Source organism: Lithobates pipiens, unplaced genomic scaffold (genome assembly GCF_037356315.1).
Source record: "Lithobates pipiens isolate NorthernLeopardFrog02 unplaced genomic scaffold, aLitPip1_a1.2 Scaffold_8, whole genome shotgun sequence".
Taxonomy (NCBI): Eukaryota; Metazoa; Chordata; class Amphibia; order Anura; family Ranidae; genus Lithobates; species Lithobates pipiens.
This window is the reverse complement of record NW_027507903.1, coordinates 211,198,377-211,224,050: the sequence shown is the minus strand read 5'-3', so window position 1 is coordinate 211,224,050 and position 25,674 is coordinate 211,198,377.

Genomic DNA, 25,674 nt, shown 5'->3' with positions numbered 1-25,674 from the left:
GCCGATTAACGGCTTCAGGGCGGTTGTTTAACTCTGAGAGGCCGTTAATTAACGGCCTCCCAGAATTCTGCTCTCGCGCGCCCCCTGGGGCGCGCACACGAGAGCATCCGTGACCGCTGGGTCCAGTGGACCCGGCGCATCACGAATCACGGTAAACGGCCGCTCATCGCGGCCGTTTACCACGTGATCGCTCCGTCAAATGACGGAGTGATCACTTGTAAACAAGCCGGCGTCATGTTATGACGCCGGTTCCTCCCTCCCCTCTCTGTACCGATCGGTACAGCGGAGGGGGAAGAGATCGGTGTCAGCAGCGATGTGGGCTGCATCTGCAGTGCCCACATCGCTGCTCACCGAAAATTAACCCCTCAATTCCCTGCAAATACTCTGCATTACTCTGCAATTCCCTGCAAATACTCTGCATTACTCTGCAATTCCCTGCAAATACTCTGCATTACTCTGCAATTCCCTGCAAATACTCTGCATTACTCTGCAATTCCCTGCAAATACTCTGCATTACTCTGCAATTCCCTGCAAATACTCTGCATTACTCTGCAATTCCCTGCAAATACTCTGCATTACTCTGCAATTCCCTGCAAATACTCTGCAATGCCCTGCAACACTCTGCATTGCCCTGCAACACTCTGCATTGCCCTGCAACACTCTGCAATGCCCTGCAACACTCTGCAATGCCCTGCAACACTCCGCAATGCCCTGCAACACTCTGCAACACCCGCCAATACCCTGCAACACTCTGCAATGCTCTGCAACCCCTGCCGATACCCTGCAACACTCTGCAATGCTCTGCAACCCCTGCCGATACCCTGCAACACTCTGCAATGCTCTGCAACACCCGCCAATACCCTGCAACACTCTGCAATGCTCTGCAACACCCGCCAATACCCTGCAATGCTCTGCAACGCAGTACTCTGCAACACCATGCTCTGAGATACCCAGCTATAGTCGGTGATACCCTGCAATACCCAGCCATAGACATCTCCCGCCGCCCTCCGCCCTCCGGTGCTTCTACCGAATCGCTAATACGATCAAAGCCAGAATCTTTTTTTTTTTTCAGGCTTCCCAGCTTAGAGGTGAGATGTGGGTCTTATTGACCCCACATCTCACTGTAAAGAGGACCTGTCATGCCATATTCCTATTACAAGGGATGTTTACATTCCTTGTAATAGGAATAAAAGTGATCAAAAAAATTATTTTTGGGGAAAAAAATGTCAAACTAAAATAAATAAAGTAAAATGAACAATAAAAAAAAATGTTTTTTTTAAAGCGCCCCTGTCCCCATGTGCTCGCATGCAGAAGCGAACGCATGCGTAAGTCCCGCCCACATATGAAAACGGTGTTCAAACCACACATGTGAGGTATCGCTGCGAACGTTAGAGCGAGAGAAATAATTCTAGCCCTAGACCTCCTCTGTAACTCAAAACATATAACCAGTAAAAAAAATGTAAATCGTCGCCTATGGGGATTTTTAAGTAGCGACGTTTGCCGCCATTCCACGAGCGTGTGCAATTTTGAAGAGTGACATATTAGGTATCTATTTACTCAGCGTAACTTCATCTTTCACATTATGCAAAAATTGGGCTAACTTTACTGTGTTTTTTTTTTTTTAAGCACAAAACAGTTTTTTTTCCAAAAAAAAGCATTCGAAAAATTACTGCGCAAATACCGTGCAAGATAAAAAGTTGCAAAGACCACCATTGTATTCTCCAGGGTGTTTGCTAAAAAAACATATATAATGTTTTGGGGTTCTATGTAATTTTCTAGCAAATAAATGATGATTTTTACATGTAGGAGAGAAATGTCAGAATTGTCCTGGGTGCTCCAGAACACCTGATGGCGCTCCATGCATGTTGGGCCTCTGTATGTGGCCACGCTGTGTAAAAGTCTCACACATGTGGTATCACCATACTCGGGAGTAATAGCAGAATGTGTTTTGGGGTGTAATTTGTGGTATGCATATGCTGTGTGTGAGAAATAACCTGATAATATGACAATTTTGTGAAAAAAAAAAAAAGTAAAAAGAATCTTGATTTTGCAAAGAATTGTGGGAAAAAATGACAACTTCAAAAAACTCATCATGCCTCTTACTAAATACCTTGGAATGTCTTCTTTCCAAAAAGGGGTCATTTGGGGGGTATTTGTACTTTTCTGGCATGTTAGGGTCTCAAGAATTGAAATAGGCCGTCAGTCCTTCAGGTGTGATCAATTTTCAGATATTGGCACCATAGCTTGTGGACTCTATAGCTTTCACAAAGACCAAATAATATCCACCAATTTGTACTTATTTTTACCAAAGATATGTAGTAGTATAAATTTTGGCCAAAATTTATGAAGAAAAAATTACTAATCTGCTAAATTTTCTAACAGAAACAAAGAAAAATTCGTTTTTTTACAGAATTTTCGGTATTTTTTCTTTTATAGCACAAAAAATAAAAAACCCAGCGGTGATTAAATACCACCAAAAGAAAGCTCTATTTGTGTGAAAAAAAGGACAAAAATTTCATATAGGTCCAGTGTTGCATGACTGAGTAATTGTCATTAAAAATGCGAGAGCACCGAAAGCTGAAAATTGGTCTGGTTATTAAGGGTGTTTAAGTGCCCAGTGGTCAAGTGGTTAAATTTCAAAGCAAGTACAAAATAATCAAGCAATGAAATGATCAAAGATAGACAAAGCAACAAAACAGCCATAAGAACATCATGATAATTCTCAGGGGAAGGAGAGAAAGTTACCCGGACTGATACATATAGAAAGTTAATGGGAGGGGGAAAGGTGGGCGCAAAGGCCAGAAAGGAGGCACTACCACCGGCAACTGCAGCCGTTAAGGGTGTACAGACAGGGGGGACCCAAATTCCGACCGATCCCAGGGTTTCCAGACTTTATCAAACTGGGAAACCAATCATGTACCGAGGCCGTCAGGTATTCCATTCTCCATATTTCGGACACCAATTGGAGAAATCTAGGCCAGGGGGGTTGCGCCAGACAACCAGCATAGCGGTATGAGCCTCTTAGCAGCTAAAAGAATATATGAGATCAGCCGGTTGGTATTTTTGGGTAGGCCTGGGAGAGGGAGATCCAACAAACAGTGTAGGAAATCGATCGGAAGGGACACCCCCATCACCCCCATCACCAACGACCCCACCTCCAACCAAAAAGGACGTATCAGGGAGCACTTCCAGAAGATGTGGAACAATGACCCGACGTCAAGCCCACACCTCCAGCATCGCAACGAGACTGAGGGATCAAATTTGTGGATGACATCGGGGGTCCTATACCAGAACATGAGAATTTTAATTGCCGTTTCCCTTTGCGTGACACACTTAGAGGACTTAAAAGTAGAGGCCCAAATCTTATCCCAAGTCTGTAGGGGGATGGGTTTGTCTAACAACTGAGACCATTTACTCATGTACAGATGTGTAATTTCATTTAAGGGGGTCGACTCATGGAGGATTTGGTGGATAGAGGAGATTAGATGTAATTGGTGGGGACCCTGGGCGCAAAGGTGTTCAAAAGTCGCAAGGGTTAAGGTTGGAGATTTGGAGCTGAAAAAGTGCCTAACCTGTAGGTAAAAGTAAAACAAGTGCTTGGGGATGTCATATTTGTCACGTAAGGTTTCAAAGGTGTGAAGTCTATGCGAGATGGGGTGCATCAGGTTTCTAAGTTGGAAAAGGGGAGGGGCTAACCACGTGAAGATCCTGCCCAAAGACAGTCCATCCGGGATACTGGGGTTGAACAACACATTCGTGAGGGGGGGCAGGGTAAGGAAAGGGAGTACTTTTTGTTGCATCTTTGCCATATGTCCAGGGTGAAGGACATTGGGGCCGTACATTGGCTCCTGAGGTTAGGATGCAGAGGGGAAGAGGCACCCCAGATCAAGGAGCATGGGTGCACTGGATACAGGACCCCCCCTAAGAGTGAACCAAGAGGTAATAATTTGTAAATGGGTAGCATGATAATATTTTACGATATCCAGAGCTCCCAGACCTCCCCGAGCTCGAGGTGCAAATACCACTGAACTGGCAAGGCGGTGAGATCTGTCAGCCCATATAAATTTTAAAAACCGTCTTTGGAGAAGTTTAAGCTGGGGGGTTGGAAGGGCGACTGGCAGTGTCTCAAAATGATAGAGCAACCTGGGAAAAACTGACATTTTGAGGACGTTGATCCTGCCCAAGAGGGATAGAGGGTATTTGGACCAGGTCAGTAGGGAGTTATTGATGTCTTGGAATAGGTGAGGGAAATTAGCACGGAACAGGCGCGAATATGAAGGAGTCAAAAAACACCCAAATATTTGAGTGAGTCCGTGCACCATCTATAAGGGTAAGTTTCTTTAAGCCTGGAGAGTTGTGTAGCGGGTATGCGTATGGGTAGAGCTTCAGTCTTTGAGGTGTTCACTTTGTAACCAGAGATCCCCCAAAGGTTGAGAGTAATTTGTGTAGTGAGGGGAGGGAGACCAGTGGGTTGGTAATGGTTAACAAGATGTCATCCGCGAAGAGTGATACTTTATACTCCCCCTGTCGCATCACCACCCCATGGATGTCTGGATGAGAACGTATGGACTCGGCTAGGGGTTCTAGGCATAAAATAAATAACAACGGTGATAAAGGCCACCCCTGCCGAGTTCCATTCATCAGGGGAAAGCAAGGCGACAAGAAGGACGACATCTGAACCTGGGCAGTGACAGTTGAATATAAAGCTTCGAGTGCGTTTAAAAAAGGGTCAGTAAAACCGTAGACTTTAAGCGTTGTGAACATATAAGGCCAACAGAGCCTATCGAAGGCCTTCTGTGCGTCTAGACTAAGTAGCAATGCTGATTTGTTGGTCCTATCCAGATGGTCCACTAGGTTGATTGTGCGTCGGGTGTTGTCTCCGGCATGCCTGCCAGGCACAAACCCCACCTGATCTCTGTGGATAAGTTTGGGGGCAAGGACTGACTATCTAGAAGCAAGAATTTTCATAAAAATCTTGTAATCCGAGTTTAGAAGGGCTATAGGCCTATAATTGTCTGGGATAGAGGGATCCTTACCCGGTTTGGGGATCACTGAGATGTAGGAATGTGAAAATTGGGGGTGGAGGGGTGCCCCCCAGCAGGGAATCAAATAAAGTGAGCATGTGCGGTCCCAAGATATCCAGATAGGTTTTGTAATAGAAATAGGGGAGGCCATCAGGGCCAGGCGATTTATGCGAAGGGAGCTCCCGTATGATGGCCGAGAGCTCGTCTGCAGTTACAGATTTGTTCAGGGTTTCTAAATCAGTTGTTGAAAGCTTGGGAAGTTTCAGGTTAGAGAAAAAGGACTTACATTTCTCTTGTGTGAAGTGAAAATGATTTTCTGGGGATAAACAATTATATAGTTTGTGGTAAAATTCGCCAAAGGTGTTGGAGATTTCACGAGGGCAATGGGTCTTGGTACCGTCAGGACAGGAGAGAAACTCAGGGAAGGAGTTGAATCGGCGCGGACGTAATTTATTAACTAACATTTTATGGGGTTTATTGGAAAATTCGTAAAATTTCTGCTTCGTCCAAAGCAGTGATTTAGCAGCCTGGTCAAGTTGGGCCGTTTTAATCTGTTCCCTGAGTAGGGTGACCCTCCGCAGTCTATCCACCGCGGGGGAACCCAAAAGCCTGCGCTCCGCCGAGAGAAGAGCAGAAGTTAGAGAACGAATATATTCGGCTCTGTCTCTCTTCAATCTAGAGCTCTCTGCAATGCAAGCACCTCTAAAAACGGCCTTGTGGGCTTCCCACAGGGTGGAAAATCCGAGACCGACCCATTGTTTAACTGGAAAAATTCTGCAAGATTCTGCACAAGAACAGAGCGGGAGCTTTCAGATTGTAAGAGGTGGTTATTAAGCCAGTGACAAGATCTGGGGTAGGCCTGAGTGAGCATGGGGTCTAGGGTAATGGGGGCATGGTCAGACCAAGTAATCGGCATCACCTCAGAGTCAACCACCAATGGGATAAGCGGGGCAGATATAAAGAAGTGATCGAGCCGCGAGTACATTTTATGAGCTGGTGAATAGAAGGTAAATTGCTGAGCTGTGGGGTGTTTAATCCTCCATGAGTCAAAAAGGCGGTGGGATCTAATAAGCTGCCGGAAGGAGGTAGCTTGAGAGGCAAGCTTCTTGGAGGGCCTGGGAGAGAACAATGTTTTTCTATCTCTAGTGGGGGACATAACCAAATTGAAGTCCCCACCAACTATCATAAAGGGCTGAGAAGGATAGTGGGAGGAGTCAAACAGGCCATTAAGGAAATCAATCTGACCAACATTGGGGGCATACAGGTTGAGGTGTACTTTTTCTAATACACCTCTGGTAGGCAGGTTATTCAGTTAGCTGCAGTGTATTTAATATATATATATATATATATATATATATATATATATATATATATATATATATATATATACAGACAGCCTTGTGTGTGTATATAATGGGATTTTTATGTACAGCTTACCTGTAAAATCCTTTTCTTGAGAGTACATCACGGGACACAGGAGCTTCATTACATAGTGGGTTATATAGGCACCTCTGGTGATTGGACACTGGTTAACCCCAATTAAGGAGAATTCCTCCCCTATATAACCCCTCCCATATGGGAGGCACCTCAGTTTTGTAGCACAGCAATAAGAAACCACGTAAAACCCAAAAGGGGTGGGAGTCCTGTGTCCCGTGATGTACTCTCAAAAAAAGGATTTTACAGGTAAGCTGTATATAAAAATCCCATTTTCTTGATCATACATCACGGGACACAGGAGCTTCATTACATAGTGGGATGTCCCAAAGCAATGCTCAGATTGAGGGGAGGGAGACACAGATCATAATTATAGACCGCCAGGGACCGGAGGACCTAAACTGCAGCCTGCAGTACACTGCGCCCGAAGGCGATATCCTCTTGCCCTCTGCCATCCACCTGATAGAATCTGGTGAATGTGTGGACTGATGACCAAGTTGTAGCCTTACAGATCTGAGCCAGGGAAGCCTGGTGATGCACTGCCCAAGAAGCACTTACAGCCCTAGTAGAGTGCGCTTTCATCCGAAAAGGAGGGATTTTCCCTTTAACACTATAGGCTTGAGAAATAATCTGTCTAATCCACCTTGAGAGAGTGGATTTTGACGCCGCCTGGCCCTTCCTAGGGCCTTCCGGCAAAATAAACAAGCATCAGTTTTTATTATCTGAGCAGTTGCTTGAAGATATATACTAATTGCTCTAACCACATCCAAAGTGTGCAAAGATTCTTCTTCTGCGGACTGTGGTTCCGGAAAAAAGGATGGTAGGATTACGTCTTGATTCAAATGGAATCCCGAAACCACCTTAGGTAGAAAGGACCTGTTGGGACGCATTACCACCCGGTCCTTATGAATAATTACATACGGCTCCTTGGTGTGCGGGAAAAATTGGCACATGGAGATATGCATCTTTGATGTCTATTGATGCCATAAACTCTCCCACTTGCAGGGAGGAGACCACAGTGCGGATTGACTGCATTCAGAATGACCGGACGCGTAAAAAACGGTTCAGATCCTTCAGATCTAGGATAGGTCTGACACTTCCATTTGGTTTTGGAACGGTGAAGAGATTCAGTAAAACCCTGAATCCTGTTCTTTTGGGTCCACTTCTACTATCACCCCCTGGGATAGTAAGTGATCTAAGGCCAGAAATAGGCCAGAAATAGCGGTTTTTGCTTTACTGGATCCCTGGGGATCCTTGACCTTAGGTGGAAGAAGGTGGAATCTCCTGAAACTCTAGCCTGTAGCCCAGACATACCGAAGAGATCACCCACTTGTCCCGGATCTCTTCCCGCCAGGTTCCTGCAAACTGCAGGAGCCTTCCCCCCCACTCGGCCGAGTGGGGGCGTCCCTTCACAAGGACGTTTTTGGGCTCTGCTTGGCAGGCTTCCGCCCCCAAGTCTTTTTCTGCCCCTGGGCTCGGCCCTGAGCCTTTCCTGTAGAGGAGGGTTGAGAAGGCCGTTGCCACTGCTTAGAGCTTGATGCTCCGAGAGAGAGAGCACACCTGAATGAAGGACGCTTGCTCCTTTTGACTGGAAGGAGAGTAGATTTACCTCCTGAAATTTTTTGGACGAATTTGTCTAATTCTTCTCCAAACAACCGTTCCCCTTTAAACGGGAACCCAATCAAATGCTTCTTGCATGACAGCTCAGCTGCCCAATTCTTTAGCCATAGGGCCCTTCGCATGTGTACCAACATGAGGGACAAACGTGATGCTTGTTGGACCGAATCCAAAATTGCATCAATCATGAAACACAGAATATGAGGCATTTCGGCATATTTCTCTACTTCCTCGCTGGGAAGGAGCCCAAGCATCTGCTTAACCTGTTCCTTGAGGAACTGGCACAACCCCACGGCTGCGACTGTAGGTTGCACTACAGCGCTAGTCATGGAAAAGGAGGCTTTTAATAAGGTTTCCAGCTTTTTATCAGTTGGATCTTTAAATACCTGCGCATTATCCAAGGGACAAGTCAGGTTTTATTCACGCAAGAAACAGCCGCATCAACAGATGGGACCCCCCACTTCTTGGTGAAACTCTCCTCCAGAGGATAATGCATAGAAAACCTTTTAGGAGGAGCAAACAGTTTATCGGGATGTCCCCAATCCTCATACAACAATTCATCCATTAAGAGATGAATTGGACAGGTATAGGCAGTCTGTGGGGCTTTCCTGACTCCCAGGGAAGAAACAGAGGATGTAGCGACTTCAGCAGCAGGAATTCTGAATGTGGTACTCACCAATTCAGTATAATACTGCACCTGTTTTCTGAGCGCCTGGGAGGAGGGGACTCTCTCCTCTTCCTCTGAATCATCCGACTGCTCATGATCCCTGTCCCAAGACAGGGATCTCTCCTCATTTTCAGAAGAATCATCTGAGAGAGGAATTTCAGCAGAGGGAGGGGATCTACCCCTTTTCCTGCTATCTTTTAGGGAAGCAGAAATAAAATTCATTATTCTCCCTTCAAAACCCTCCAATGTAGCCCTAAGGGAGTCCTCAGTGACATATACCGGGGCTGGGACATTAGGAGAGGCTGCAAAACCTGACAGGGGCTCTGACTCGTCCTGAGAGGTGGCTCCAGTCTTGCAGGGGGGGATGGTAACTTACAGGCACTTTTAGAACCCCTGGACCTAGGCAGTGATTTACCAGTGCCTTTGTTACCTCCCCCTGAGACCCTCTTACAAGGAGACATAGTCCTAAGCTACAAAGCAGAGGTACTAGTACAAGTGCAGTCACTGTTGTGCTTAAAGTCTCACAATAAATATATATGCTTAAACTGCACAACCTGATGCTGAGTAGGTGTCTAAGGTTTGCCTGGATCCAATCCCCACGGGTGCTTACTGCCCACAGCTCCTGTGTCTCCACTAACAGCCCACTGATGTGCACGGCTCACAACCACACTCCCCCCTCCTCTATTAGGCCAGGAACGCGCCCGGCGCACGTGCACGCGCGCACGTGTGCACGAGGACCGCGGAATCCAGGGGGTGAAAGGGGAACTCCACCGGAGCTGCGTGGGACCCCCAGACTAAGCGGGACCCCTGTATTACCTTGTTGTGGCAGGGACTGCAGTGGAGACGTGAGACAGCTGGAGAACCAGGCTTCACTGAGCGTGTGTACTGAAAGGCATGTAAGTATGCATCAGTTTGCTCTTACTCCCTCTAGTGGTGGAAACCAGGTAAGACATACAACTACTCAAAATTGAAGAAATCCATCATATAATTATATATAGGATTAACTTCCCTTACCTGTCCTCGCCGCAGGAATTGCTGAAACAGACAAATTCCAGCCTTCACCAATCACGGCGGGCAGTGTTAGCCAACCTTCAGGTTTATCTGGGAAGAGCCTCCTACCTGGACCATGTAAAAGACTCTGCCAGAAACTTTCGTGCGCTCTGTGTAAACAGTACACCAAGTCTGGTTTTCCCAGAGCCCAGTCTTCCAATAGGAGAGGACTTACAGGCCAAACCTCGTTTCTTCGGCTGACGAGGCCCGGGTACCATACCATCTTGGGAGTCAAATACCGGCCCGAGGTATGGATCCGGTTTGTTGTAGCCCTTAGGCCCCCACAGGGACCTGCACAGAGCTAAAGTTTTACGTGACCAACCACCATAGACACTGGCGAAAAAACTGAGATGCCTCCCATATGGGAGGGGTTATATAGGGGAGGAATTCTCCTTAATTGGGGTTAACCAGTGTCCAATCACCAGAGGTGCCTATATAACCCACTATGTAATGAAGCTCCTGTGTCCCATGATGTATGATCAAGAAATATATATATATATATATACTGTATATACACTTCTGTTGGTGTACACAGTACCGTGCACCCATAGTGCAGTTGCAACTACTTTTCTGGTGGTGTATACAATACAGTACACCCATAGTTGTTATTACACTTCTGTTGGTGTACACAGTACCGTGCACCCATAGTATAGTTGATACTACTTTTCTGGTGGTGTACACAATACAGTACACCTATAGTTGTTATTACACTTCTGTTGGTGTACACAGTACCGTGCACCCATAGTGCAGTTGCTACTACTTTTCTAGTGGTGTACACAGTACACAATACAGTGTAGTGTGATATTGCAAAACAAAATCCCCATCATGTCCGGAAAGGCCACCAAGGAGAGGCAGAAGAGGCAGACCACTGATTAGGGGACAGGAGCCACATTGGGGCAGACATTCTGTCAGCTCTGCAGGGGCAGGCTCAGAGATGGTTGACGCCATGCCAGCTTCAGCCAGGAATGGTTGTATGCGAAAATGGCACCAACCTTTTCTCCACTCTCTGACAGGGACACTTGACCCATGTTCCATGTTTGGCACACAGCTTGAATTTGGTGCAGCAGTTCCTGAGCAGGTACCCAGGCTTCCAATATCTCCTGAGACAGGCCAAAAAAGTCTGTGGTCATTTCCAATGGTCAAACAATGGCAGTGCTCGGCTGGCTGACATTGAAAGGGAATGCAACCTGCCCACCAGCTGCCTCATTTGTGACATGTCTGCCAGGTGGAGCTCAACATTGGCAATGCTGCAGTGGCTGCAAACGCAGCAGAGGGCCATCAATGAGTACCTGTGTGAGTATGGCACCAGGACAGGGTCAGGGGAGCTTGGCTTCTTTTCGCCACGCCAGTGGCTACTGATCAGGGATGCATGCAGTGATACTGTCCCTCTTGTCTTCCTGTTGGAGCACACGCTTCATAGAATAATAGACAGGGCACTTGAGGCAGAACAGCGGAAGGAAGAGGAGGACTTCCTTACCTGTCAAGGCCCCCTTTATCCAGATATTATTCCTGCAGGCCTGCCAAACACACAGGAAGAAGAGGAGGGGGAGGAGGATTGTGCCAGCATGGACGTGGAGAATAACACTCAGCAGCAGTCTTCAAGGGATGGTTTTCAGTCCCCAGAAACCCAAGGAGTTGTACGTGGCTGGGAGGAGGTTGTTACGGATTATGTGATCCTTAGTAACCCAGAGGACTCAGAATCAAATGCCTCTGCAAACTTTCACAGGCTTTGCGGAATCAGGGAGGCCATGCAGCGTAAGGACCCTAAGATTCGTGGTATCAAAGAAAAGGATCATTACTGGCTGGCAACCCTTCTTGATCCACATTACAAGGATAAGGTTGCAGAACTCATCCTGCCTTCGCAGACAGAGCAGAGGATGAAACATCTTCAGGAGACCTTGCAGAAAGGTTTGTGAAATGCATTTCCAGACCCTGTGAGGTTACAATTTCCTGGTGCTGGACAACGTGTTGCTGAGGCTTCATTCAGTCAGAGGAAGAGCAGTGGAGACGGTGGCCGGCTGACCGATGCCTTTAGACAATTTTTCAGTCCTCAGTGCCAAGGTTTGATTGGCTCAAGCAACCATTGCCAGCGTCTGCATTACATAGTGCAGGAATTTCTAGGGGTAAGAGCAGACTTGGAGACCTTTCCAACAGTGCATCCTCTGGGTTACTGGGTCTTGAGGATGGACCACTGGCCAGAACTAGCTCAATATGCAATTAAGCTACTGGCCTGCCCTGCATCCAATGTTCTTTCTGAATGCACATTCAGTGCTGCTGGGGAGTTTGTAACGGATTATAGAGTGCGCCTGTCCACAGGCTCCAATAATAGGCTCACATTCATAAAACTCAATCAGTCTTGGATCAAGCACCTGATACTGATGTAACTAATTGATATTTCTATGGATGTGGGATCCCTTGAAAACTGCCTATGCTGAGTGACTATCCTATCCCTCCTCAATCTTGATGATGCTAGCTTCTAACAATATTTTTAGTTTAGGGCACCAGCACCACTGCCTAAGGCTCAGTGTTTCTGTCCCTGTTTAACAGGGGCATGTAATTACAATGTTTGATCTAATATTTCACAGCAGTTCCTGCGCCCAACAAAAGTTGTGGCACCACCCCCACCAAAGGCAAAACAATTTTGCCCCTGTCCCAGCAGCAGCAGAAAAAGATCTACCATGTCCATGACCAGCACTGTGGACTGTAGACACAGGGCCTGCTTGCCCTCTTTTAGTGGCCTGTGAGCATCTGCCTCTCCTCGGTGGCCTTCTGGACATGATGTATATTTTGTTTTGCAACACCACACTACACTGTGTTGTGTACTGTGTACACCACCAGAGAAGTAGTAGCAACTGCACTATGGCTGCACTGTATTGTGTACTGTGTACACCACCAGAAAAGGAGTAGCAACTGCACTATGGCTGTACTGTATTGTGTACTGTGTACACCACCAGAAAAGTAGTAGCAACTGCACTCCGACTGCACTGTATTGTGTATTGTGTATACCACCAGAGAAGTAGTAGCAACTGCACTATGGCTGCACTGTATTGTGTACTGTGTACACCACCAGAAAAGGAGTAGCAACTGCACTATGGCTGTACTGTATTGTGTACTGTGTACACCACCAGAAAAGTAGTAGCAACTGCACTCCGACTGCACTGTATTGTGTACTGTGTATACCACCAGAAAAAGTAGTAGCAACTGCACTATGGCTGCAATTTATTTTTGATCTAATATTTCACAACAGGGCCCATTTCTGCGCCCAGCAAGAATATCTGTGAGGGGGTTACAGTGTTGTGCCACCACCACCACCACCACCCCCACCACTGCTTAAGGCCCAATTTTTCTGCCCTTGCTTAACAGGGTCATGTAATTACAATTTTGCTCTAATATTTTTCACAACAGGGCCCGTTCCTGTGCTCAACAAGAGTATCTGTGAGTCTTTACAGTGTTGTGCCACCACCACTACCACCTAAGGCTCAATTTTTCTGCCCCTGTTTAACAGGGACATGTAATTACAATTTTTTATCTAATAATTCACAACAGGGCTTGTTCCTGCACCCACCAAAAGTATCTGTGAGGGGTTACAGTGTTGTGGCACCACCACCACTACAGCCTAAGGCTCAATTTTCATGCCCCTGTTTAACAGGGGCATGTAATTAACATTTTTGATCTAATATTTAACAATAGGGCTCATTCCTGCGCCCACCAAAAGTATCTGTGAGGGGTTACAGTGTTGTGGCACCACCACCACCGCCTAAGGCCCATGTTTTCATGCCCTTGTTTAACAGGGGCATGTAATTACAATTCTTGATATAATATTTCACAGAAGGGCCCATTCCAGCACCCACCAAGAGTAACTGTGAGGGCTTACAGTGTTCTCGTACCACCAATACTTATTTTACACTGATTGTATGGGGCAGGCCGTATAGTATATATAGGCGGTCCCCTATTTTCAAACATCAGACTTACAAACGACTCATACTTACTAAGCGGAGGGAGACAGCAGGAAGTAAGAGTAAATCTACCCCTAGGAAGGGAAATTCTCTCCTGTAATAGTTAATATGGGATAAAGGTGTCTCCACTGATGATTTATCACCCATCCTTGTTTCCCTAATAACCTAAAATTTTCAAAATTAAATTGTCATTGGGATAGAAAGTGAGTTGAAATCTTCTGAACAGGGGCACAGACAGCAAAACAAATGTTACAGGGGTGATAACCCTTCCCCATATTATACAAAAAGCTTAAAAATGGATTTTTGGGCTGGAGCTACACTTAAAATATGTATCTGTTTCAAATTACAAACAGATTCAACTTAACAACAAACCTACAGTTCCTATCTTGTTTGTAACCCGGGGACTGCCTGTATACTGCTGTTCAGAGTATATAGGGGCTGGAGGCTACATGCCTTTTTTTTTTTATATAGGTGCGGGGTTCCCATAATATTCATACCTAAAGGGCCTGGTAATGGGCTGGGGGGGAGGCAATATTACATTACAGCCGCTAGCAGTTTAACCACTTGACCACTGGGCACTTAAACACCCTTAATAACCAGACCAATTTTCAGTTTTCGGTGCTCTCACATTTTGAATGACAATTACTCAGTCATGCAACACTGCACCATATGAAATTTTTGTCCTTTTTTTCACACAAATGGAGCTTTCTTTTGGTGGTATTTAATCATCGCTGGGTTTTTTTTTTGTGCTATAAAAGAAAAAAGACTGAAAATTCTGTAAAAAAATGAATTTTTCTTCGTTTCTGTTATAAAATTTAGCAGATTAGTAATTTTTCTTCATAAATTTTGGGCAAAATTTGTACTACTACATATCTTTGGTAAAAATAAGTACAAATTGGTGGATATTATTTGGTCTTTGTGAAAGTTATAGAGTCCACAAGCTATGGTGCCAATATCTGAAAATTGATCACACCCGAAGGACTGACGGCCTATCTCATTTCTTGAGACCCTAACATGCCAGAAAAGTACAAATACCCTCCAAATTACCCCTTTTGGAAAGAAGACATTCCAAGGTATTTAGTAAGAGGCATGATGAGTTTTTTGAAGTTGTCATTTTTTCCTACAATTCTTTGCAAAATCAATTTTTTTTTTCCTTTTTTTTTTCACAAAATTGTCATATTATCAGGTTATTTCTCACACACAGCATATGCATACCACAAATCACACCTCAAAACACATTCTGCTATTACTTCCGAGTATGGCGATACCACAAATGTGAGACTTTTACACAGTGTGGCCACATACAGAGGCCCAACATACAGGGAGCACCATCAGGCGTTCTGGAGCACCCAGGATAATTCTGACATTTCTCTCCTACATGTAAAAATCATCATTTATTTGCTAGAAAATTACATAGAACCCCAAAACATTATATATTTTTTTTTAGCAAAGATACTAGAGGATACAATGGTGGTCGTTGCAACTTTTTTTCCCGCGCGGTATTTGCACAGCAATTTTAGCCCAATGTTTTTGCATAATGTGAAAGATGAAGTTACATTGAGTAAATAGATACCTAACATGTCACCCTTCAAAATTGCACACGCTCGTGGAATGGCGCCAAACGTCGCTACTTAAAAATCCCCATAGGCGACGCTTTACATTTTTTTACTGGTTACATGTTTTGAGTTACAGAGGAGGTCTAGGGCCAAAATTATTGCTCTCACTCTAACGTTTGCAGCAATACCTCACATGTGTGGTTTGAATAGTGATGGACGAACTTCCGATGGGACGTTTCGCAAACGCGGATCGCGAACCGTAACGTTCGCGGCGGGCCGCATTGACTTCAATGGGAGGCGAACTTTGTAAACCTACAGGTCAAATTTGCAGCCACAAAATAATTAATAGCTGTGCAAACATAGTCCCACCACATGGCCAATGACATAACACATGTATGAGGTGAATCTGGGATCGACAACTACAAGCATTCTTTTTTTATATGTGAAATTGTTGTGACAATTCAGGACTGTGGAGCGCATGAAGGCAATGGAGGAGAGGGAAGGTCAGGGTAGGCAAAGAAGAGGGTGCAGGAGATGATCACCAGCAGAGTGATATACAGCAATGACACCTGCACCGTGATAGAGTGATCTCACACCAGCACCGTGATAGAAAGCACTGACATCAGCAGCGTGACATACAGCAATGACACCTGCACCGTGATAGAGTGATCTGTCACCAGCACCATGATAGAGAGCACTGACATAAGCAGCGTGACATAAAGCACTAAAACCAGCACCGTGATATACAGCACTGACATCAGCACCGTGATAGAGAGCACTGACATCAGCAGCGTAACATACAGCAATGACACCTGCACTGTGATAGAGTGATCTGACACCAGCACCATGATAGAGAGCACTGACATCAGCAGTGTGACATAAAGCACTAACACCAGCACCATGATATACAGCACTGACACCAGCACTGTGATAGAGAGCACTGACATCAGCAGCGTGACATACAGCAATGACACCTGCACCGTGATAGAGTGATCTGACACCAGCACTGTGATAGAGAGCACTGACATCAGCAGCGTGACATAAAGCACTAACACCAGCACCGTGATATACAGCACTGACAGCAGCACCGTGATAGAGAGCACTGACATCAGCAGTGTGACATACAGCAATGGCACCTGCACCATGATCCGTGATAGAGTGATCTGACACAAGCACCGTGATAGAGAGCACTGACATCAGCAGCGTGACATAAAGCACTAACACCAGCACCGTGATATACAGCACTGACAGCATCACCGTGATAGAGAGCACTGACATCAGCAGCGTGACATACAACAATGACACCTGCACCGTGATAGAGTGATCTGACAACAGCACCGTGATAGAGAGCACTGACATCAGTAGCGTGACATAAAGCACTAACACCAGCACCGTGATATACAGCACTGACACCAGCACCATGATAGAGAGCACTGACATCAGCAGCGTGACATAAAGCACTCACACCAGCACCGTGATATACAGCACTGACACCAGCACCATGATATACAGCACTGACACCTGCACCGTAAGCAGCCCCAGGAGGAAGTCAGCATAGCACAGGGATGGTGGGAGCCCTTCATAATAAGCAGCCCCAGGAGGAAGTCAGAACAGCACAGGGCTGGTGGGAGCCCCTCATAATGAGCATAGCACAGGGATGGTGGGGGCCCCTCATAATATGCACAGCCGAGGTACAGCCCCAGGAGGAAGTCAGCACAGCACAGGGATGGTGGGAGCCCCTCATAATATGCACAGCAGAGGTACAGCCCAAGGAGGAAGTCAGCACAGCACAGGGATGGTGGGAGCCCCTCATAATAAGAAGCCCCAGTAGAAATATGACACCGCTCAACCTCTTCAAACAGGAGGGTACGGGCATATAGTACGGTGTGCTTTTTTTGGACAAGGAAGTGAGCCAAATGAAGAAAGAAGGTCTGTGTGCTCGATTAAAAAAATTGTTTATAGACATATACATGGTCTACTGGTCACGTGTTGAATTCCTCCGAGATCCATGCCTCATTCATTTTTAGAAATGTGAGGTAGTTAACACTGTCGTGAGCTAGGCGAGTACGCTTATCGGTCACGATCCCCCCTGCTGCGCTGAACGTCCTTTCGGACAGGACACTGGACGAGGGGCAAGCCAACAGTTCGATTGCAAATTGGGCAAGCTCTGGCCAGAGGTCAAGCCTGTCCACCCAGTAGTCCAGGGGTTCATCACTCCTCAGAGCGTCCACATCGGCCGTTAACCCGATGTAGTCGGACACCTGACGGTCTAGGCGTTCCCTGATGCTGGATCCAGATGGCACCTGTCGATGGGTCGGCTGAAAGAATGACCTCATATCCAAAGTCAACGACACATCTTCTTGCAGGCGCTGTTGGATTGGTACCCGCAACTCCTTCTCTGGGAGTGGGAATTGTTCCTCTGCCAGCGCACGCAAAAGCAGAATGCAGCATTTCTCGAAGCAAGGCCTGGAAGTGCTCCATTCTGACAGCCCTCTGTGATGGCGGTAACATTTCCGCCATTTTGTGTTTGTACCGGGGTCTAAGTAGGTTGCCACCCAGTACTGGTCCTTGACCCTTATGGTTTTTATACGGGGGTCTCTATTAAAACACTGGAGCATGAAGGCCCCCATTTGCACTAAACTGGAAGCGGTGTGGTGGCCTGGCTCCTGCTCATCATCAGGATAATGTCGTCCTCTTCATTCTCCTCTCCCCATCCACGCACAACAACAGGGATCCCAGAAAGGTTTAAAGCATGCTCTTCTTGCTCCTCCTCATCCGCCCCAGCACCATCCTCTTCTGACTCCTCTTCAGACTCCTGTTGTTCACTTGTCTCAGATAGAGTAGCCCCCCCTGGGAATTCATCCAGCATTGCGACTTCCTCATCTTCCCGCTCCTGCTCCTCCACAGCTTGATCAATGACATGACGCAATGCACGCTCCATAAAGAAGGCATAAGGTACCATGTCACTGATGGCGCCATGGCTGCGACTGACCAGTTTGGTGATCTCCTCAAATGGCCGCAGAAGTCTGCATGCGTCGCGCATGAGCAGCCACTGGCGCGGTGAAAAAAAACCCAGCTCCCCAGAACCTGTTCTGCCGCAGAGTTCATACAGGTAGACGATAACTGCACGTTTCTGCTGGAGCAGCCTATCAAGCATATAGAAGGTTGAGTTCCATCGTGTCGGGCAATCGCAAATAAGACGTCTGACCGGCAGATTGTGTCGCCGCTGAATGTCAGCAAGGCGAGCCATGGCCGTGTAAGATCTTCTGAAATGGGCCGAGATTTTCCTTGCCTGCCGCAAGATGTCCTGGACCCCAGGGTATTTGACAAGGAATCGCTGCACGACCAAGTTTAAGACGTGTGCCATGCATGGCACATGCGTGATTTTGCCCTGTTTCAATGCGCTAAGCAGATTGGCACCGTTGTCACACACCACTTTACCAACTGTCAAATTGAACGGTGTTAGCCACTGATCTGCCTGTGAACGCAAAGCTGAAAGGAGTGCCGGGCCAGTGTGGCTCTTGGCTTCCAGGCACAACAGATGCAGCACAGCATGGCAACATCTCACCTGGCATGTCGAATAGGTTCTGGGGAGCTTGGGCGGCGCAGCGGAAGAGACGCTAGCAGCGGAAAAGGTGGAGTCAGCCGAGGAGGAGAAGGAGGAGGATGGAGTAGGAGGAGGAGGAGAAGAAGAGCCAGGCCTGCATGCAATCCGTGGCGGTAAAACCAAATCTACACGGGTGCCACGGGTTACATGCTTGACGGCCGTCAGAAGGTTCACCCAGTGGGCAGTAAAAGTGATATACCTTCCCTGCCCGTGTTTGCTAGACCACGTGTCTGTGGTCGCACCGACACTGTGTGCCAGAGATACATTCACTTGCCGTTGAACATAGCCATATAGCTCTGGGATGCCCTTCTGTGAGAAATACTTCCTTCCTGGGACCTTCCATTGTGGTGTTCCACTGGCCACAAATTTGCGAAAGGCCTCCGAGTCCACCAGTTTATATGGCAGTAGTTGGCGGGCTATGAGTTCTGACAAGCCAGCCATCAACTGTTGGGCAAGAGGGTTATCCGGCGTCATCATTTTTTTACGCTCGAACATTAGGCCCACGGAAACCTTCCTTTTTGCAGAAAAACGTGAGCTTGGCGTGATGGAAGGTGGAGTGGAGGACAATTGTGAGGAGAGAGGAGAAGGAGAAGTAGAAGACGAGGCTGGATGGTGAGAGCCTGGAGTGTGGCTTTGTGTGTTCCGTTGTTCCCACTGGGCTCGGTGATGGCTGCTCATGTGCCTTCTTAAGGCGGTCGTCCCTAGGTGAGTGTTGGGCTTACCGCAACTAATGCGTTGACTGCAAAGATTGCAGATGGCAACACTATTGTCAGCAGCGGACACGTTAAAAAAAGCCCACACTGCGGAGCCATGTGCCGGCGTCCTGGGAGCACCAGATGTGACCGTACATGGTCGATGCCTCGCTCCTGATACATTAGCAGTCTGCTTTGTCCCTCCTGTGCAATGTAAGTTATTCCTGCTTCTACTCCCTATCTGCTGGTCCATATCTCCCTCTGAACTCCCCTCCTCTTCCTCTCTTGTGGGCACCCACGTGACATCACTAGACACGTCATCATCAACGTCACCTTCCCCACCGCTATAAGAAGAGATCTCGGAGTAGGCAGCAACACCGGGGACCAACCTCCTCCTTGGGCTGATCTTGGTACTGTCGTCAGACTGCTGAGTGGCGGTTGTTGCTACCTCCTCTTCCTGATCCAATGCCAAGAGTGGCTGCGCATCAGAAATGTCTGGATATGGATCAGAAAATAATTCCTGTGACTCAAGCGGAAGGTATATGGTGGTGGTGGTGGTGGTGTTGTTGGTGGTAGTGTCTTTGGGGGTGCACATAGCAGAGAGTGAAGAAGAGGGTGCAGATCGAGAGGATAGGGAGGGTGCAGAAGAGTAAGGCTGAGTGAGCCACTCAACCAAGTCTGGTGCGTCCTTTAAAGTAATTGAACGCACCTTCTGCAACTTCCCACTTTTGCTCAAGCCTGTTGCCCCTGCCCTACCCCTACCACCCCTGCGGAAGGGCCTGCCTCTTCCTCTGCCTGTCATTTTTTAAATGACCCTGTGACAAAACTCTCAGTCCCTATACTGATAAAGGACTGCTGCAGTATAGGGCAGCAGTCACCAGTAGTGCACCTCAACCCTATATATTGGGGACTTATACCAGTCCTTAAGGAATAGCAGACTGTACCTCACTCAACCCTATGTACTGTAGTACCCTATACCTTACCAGTCCTTATAAGGACCTTTGTGGAACTAGTAGGTTGTGAATGATTAGCAGACTGTACCTCAGTCCCTATACTGATAAAGGACTGCTGCAGTATAGGGCAGCAGTCAGCAGTAGTGCACCTCAACTCTATATATTGTGGACCTATACCAGTCGTTAAGGAATAGCAGACTGTACCTCACTCAACCCTATGTACTGTAGTACCCTATACCTTACCAGTCCTTATAAGGACCTTTGTGGAACTAATAGGTTGTGAATGATTAGAAGACTGTACCCCAGTCCCTATACTCATAAAGCACTACTGCAGCAGAAGGGCAGCAGTCAGCAGTAGTGCACCTCAACCCTATATATTGTGGACCTATACCAGTCCTTAAGGAATAGCAGACTGCACCTCACTCAAACCTATGTACTGTAGTACCCTATACCTTACCAGTCCTTATAAGGACCTTTGTGGAACTAGTAGGTTGTGAATGATTAGCAGACTGTACCTCACTTCCCATACTGATAAAGGACTGCTGCAGTATAGGGCAGCAGTCAGCAGTAGTGCACCTCAACCCTACATATTGTGGACCTATACCAGTCCTTAAGGAATAGCAGATTGTACCTCACTCAACCCTATGTACTGTAGTACCCTATACCTTACCAGTCCTTATAAGGACCTTTGTGGAACTAGTAGGTTGTGAATGATTAGCAGACATTACCTCAGTCCCTATACTCATAAAGGACTACTGCAGCAGAAGGGCAGCAGTCAAGTATAATATTCTTTCTATATTGGGAAGAAAGAATATTATACGTGTACAAGCCTATTACCATACCAGTCCTGAAAAGAACCTTTGTGGACCTAATAGTAACAGCTACTGATTAAACTGACTGTCCCTCACTGCCACACACAGCTTCCTGCCTGTCCCTATTTAAACTGACAAAACACAGGCTGCTGGAACAATAACTTGAATAGCACTCAAAACTATATCCTGTACTACTTTACCATACCAGTCCTGAAAAGGACTTTTGTGGATCTAATAGTAACAGCTAATGATTAAACTGACTGTCCCTGCTGCACACAGCGTCCTGTCCCTCTCTCTACACTGACAAAAGACAGGCTGCTGCAACAATCACTAGCACAGCAGTGCCTCAAACCTATATCCTGAACTACACTGGACACCTATACCATACCAGTCCTGAAAAGAACTTTTGTGGACCTAATAGCTAGCGATTTGGGTCACTGCAGTCTCTCCCTGCTCCACACAGCAACCTCTCCCTATAGTGACATACGAAAGAATGTAAAATGGCCGCCGGATCGGGTCTATTGATAAGTTAGGGGGAATGTCCAAGTGTCCATGTGCTGTAATGTCTCAATTGACTGTCCTGTACCCCATGATGGATGTGTCATCATAGGTCAAAGTTCTTTTACACAGTAAACACGGAAGTCCCCCGGGCGAACGGCGGCAATAGTCCGCCGATTGGGCGGACCACGAACAGCCGAAATTCGCTGCAAAATGACCGCCGGGTGAACCGTTCCGCCATCCCTACAGCTGGTAATACTAACCAATCAGCTTCTACATTCAGCTTGTTCTATAAAGCTTGGACAATAACACCTAATAGCTGATTGGTTACTAGGCCCAGCTGCACAAGATTTTATGTGCTGCAGTTTTAGTACATCTCCCCTATTGTCAATCTAGATCATGTTGAGCCTAGTTATTTGAACCTAAACATCTCTTCATTATTAGGTGATGAGATGTTTAGTAGTGTGTACTGAAGAGGGATGGAACACCTATTTTCCTTTGGCATATACCCCATGACTTGTAAATACAGTGGATTTACACAGTTCTGGTCCAACACTAGTTATTTGGCCTAATAATAATATTGCTGGCCAACATATTGGTTTTATCTTTTTATTTCTTTGTTTTAATGAAGGTTTTTGTAAATAACCATATACGAATGGTTTTGTGTGGTGTAGATATTGCCAAAGATCTTGGTGTAAAATGAATGTATTGCCAGTACATGTCACATATGTTCAAGCAAGGGCTCAGAGCTTCCACACAACCTGTTGAAACTAGCAGTTTCTGTTAAAGTGAGAGGGTTACAGACAGCCTGGGGCCACTTCCAGAGCTCCTTTGTAAAAACCACAACCTTTGCACCAAAAACAAAGTAAACTACTGGTAAGATTTACAGAGAAAGAATTGGTGCATGCCCTTAAAAATATCTTTGTATGAAACGCTGTGGGACTTGATGGCCATGCTCATTGTGATAGGATTAATGGATTGGTGGAATAGGCTCCTCATCAGTGTTATGAAATTCAATATTCGGGAGCAATCCTGCAGGATTGGCTAAATTCTGAAGGATGCAACATGCCAAAAAATTTTGCCAACTTTTTCAGGGCAACAGTGCAGAAAGCCACTAGTTAGTGAGATACAACCTGCTTTTAAGAACCCTAAAGGTCCACTCAATGACACAAATTAGTGACTGCTTCATTATAGTGAGATTCTGCAGATGTTGCGCAGCTCATGAATGGTGTTAGCAGCCACAGCAGACAATAATAACCAGATTTACCTGCAATACAGTTTGAAAATGGCAGCAATAGTCATGATGAGTGAGTAGTAACAGGAATGTTTCCCTACGTGGCTTTGGTTGGAAATAGTTACACCAGGTTGAGAATCTGGTTTAGCCATTTTCTTTAACAGGCAGGGCTAAAAATCTGCTGTGTATATTTTGTGTGCAAGGTGTGAGGAATGAACACAGGAGTATAACATATGAACATATACTTCCATATAGGATGTATGTGCCATGCAATGAGATATATTTGATAATAAAAAGTGTCTTACCAAGAATCCAGCTTCCGGTTATTTTGTTAGTGTTAAAAGGGTGGAAGAGCTATGATTGCCTTATTATGTGGGATCCTGGGAAGCCAGTGACCACCTTTCTGATGAACATATTTGCATAGTAGACAACCTGTATGTTTAGGGAGTGGTACCACTTCCTGTCATGATAGATGTGTTCTTTATCAGAGGAGGCAAAAAAAGGCACTATAGCCCATGAAATTGGAATCCCAGCTACTGCATTGAAATCGTTCTTAATCTGATCCCACTTCTGACGTGTGTTAGGTAGGTAGTGATATTTGGAGGCGATTTGCCTAAAACCCTCAAGAGCCTTAGCAAGCAAATGGGAGAAAGATGATTGTGATATCCCTACCACCTCTCTCACTACCATCTGATAAGAGGATTTTCCCAGAAAGTGTAGAACAGCCAGCCACTTGGACATGGGTGGTACCGTATGTCATGACTACACAGTGTGGTGGACTGAGGAAAAGGTCTCAATTCCCCAAAGAAAAGTATTATGAGGTCCTTAGATAGATTAAATTTAGAGAGCATTTCTGCTTCTGGGAAATCATCAAGCAAGGTGTGCTGCTTAAAGGAATGTGGACACATGACAACCACCTTACTTCTTATTCTTGCCCTCCTTAGAAAGGCCTGAAACTCCAACAAATGTGCCTCAAATAGCTCCATTAGGGATGTAGGGGAGAGCATTGCAATGTCCAGCTGACAAATGAGGTTAGACTGGCCAAATGCTCAGTAGATTGTGATTTGGCCCCATTTTTAAACATTTCCATCCCCTGTCCATTCAGTTGTGATGATCAAAGTCATCACTTCCATCATTACTGCATGCCTGGACTACTACTTAATTACTATATGCATTTATTTCATTATTTATATCTGTTAATTGATTTGAATGCCTTTTCTGCCTAATCTGTAAATTTATTTGAATGTCTTTTTTGCCTGTACCGCAAAACGGCATCGTGAATTGACAGTTAAAGGACCGTATGCGATATTTAGGGAAAATGTGTCCAGACACCTAAATTCCACATCTGAGATGATTTTGTGAATGAAGCCCAATTGCTCGTTCATAGTTGGTTTGGTTTCCACCACTTAGCCTGGTTTGAGCGCAAAACTACCTGCAGGGTGATGTCATATATAGCTCTGCTCCAATGCACATTTCACCTTTAAAGCCTCATCAGGGAGAAATCTGCATTGGAGCAGAGCTATATGTGATGTCACTCCGTAGGCTGAGTTGCGATTGCACCAGGCTGAGCGGTTGAGTCCAAATCAAATTTGTATGAACGATTGATGTTAGTTGTCAATTTAATAATATTTCTCTCACACTCAGCATTGACATACTTGTAATTACACCCCAAAACGCATTAACTACTCCTTTTGAGTATGGCAATACCACATTTGTGAGACTTTTTTACTGTCTAGATTCATTATTTAGTGGACATTGTATTTTGTGTATCACACAAATCAAACAATCATGTTAAAACCATATGTACAGTAGTAATCACCTCTTTACAATAGGTCAGGGAATATAAAGTACTGTGGCATCACCTATTGCAGTCCCAGTTCCTATAAGTCAAGCATGCCTAGCTTACTTGTACACGGCTGCCCCCAGGAATGCCATGTCCACTGGCCTGGTGTCTGTGAAGAATGTAGCCAATGGGATGTGCAGATGGGTCAGTTCAGGCCACAGGCAGAAACATGGTTAGAAAACAAGCCAGGGTTAGTACTGGTGGCAGTCAGAGGAAACATTTCACTGGTGTGGTAATGATCAGGGACATTGTAACTGGTGTGGTGGTGATCAGAGACAGTATGACTGGTGTGGCAGTGATTAAGGGCAATATGACTGGTGATAAGGGACACAGTAACTGGTGTGGCAGTGATCAGGGACACAGTAACTGGTGTGGCAATGATCAGGGACACAGTAACTTTTGGGAAGATAATCAGGGACACAATAACTGGTGTTACAGTGATTAGGGACAATATGACTGGTGTGGCGGTGAACAGGGACACTGTAACTGGTATGGCCATGATTAGGGGCAATATGACTGGTGTGGCAGTGATTAGGGACATTGGGAGTGCGTAGTGGTGATTAGGGACACTGAGTAGGTGGCAGTGATTAGGGACACTGTGAGTGGACTGCAGTGATTGGGGACACTGACTAGTGTGGTTGTGATTAGAAATAGTGACTGACAGCACTGGTGTGGTGACATTGTACTGCTATGGCGGTGATCAGAGATAATGGCTGATGGCACTGACATAT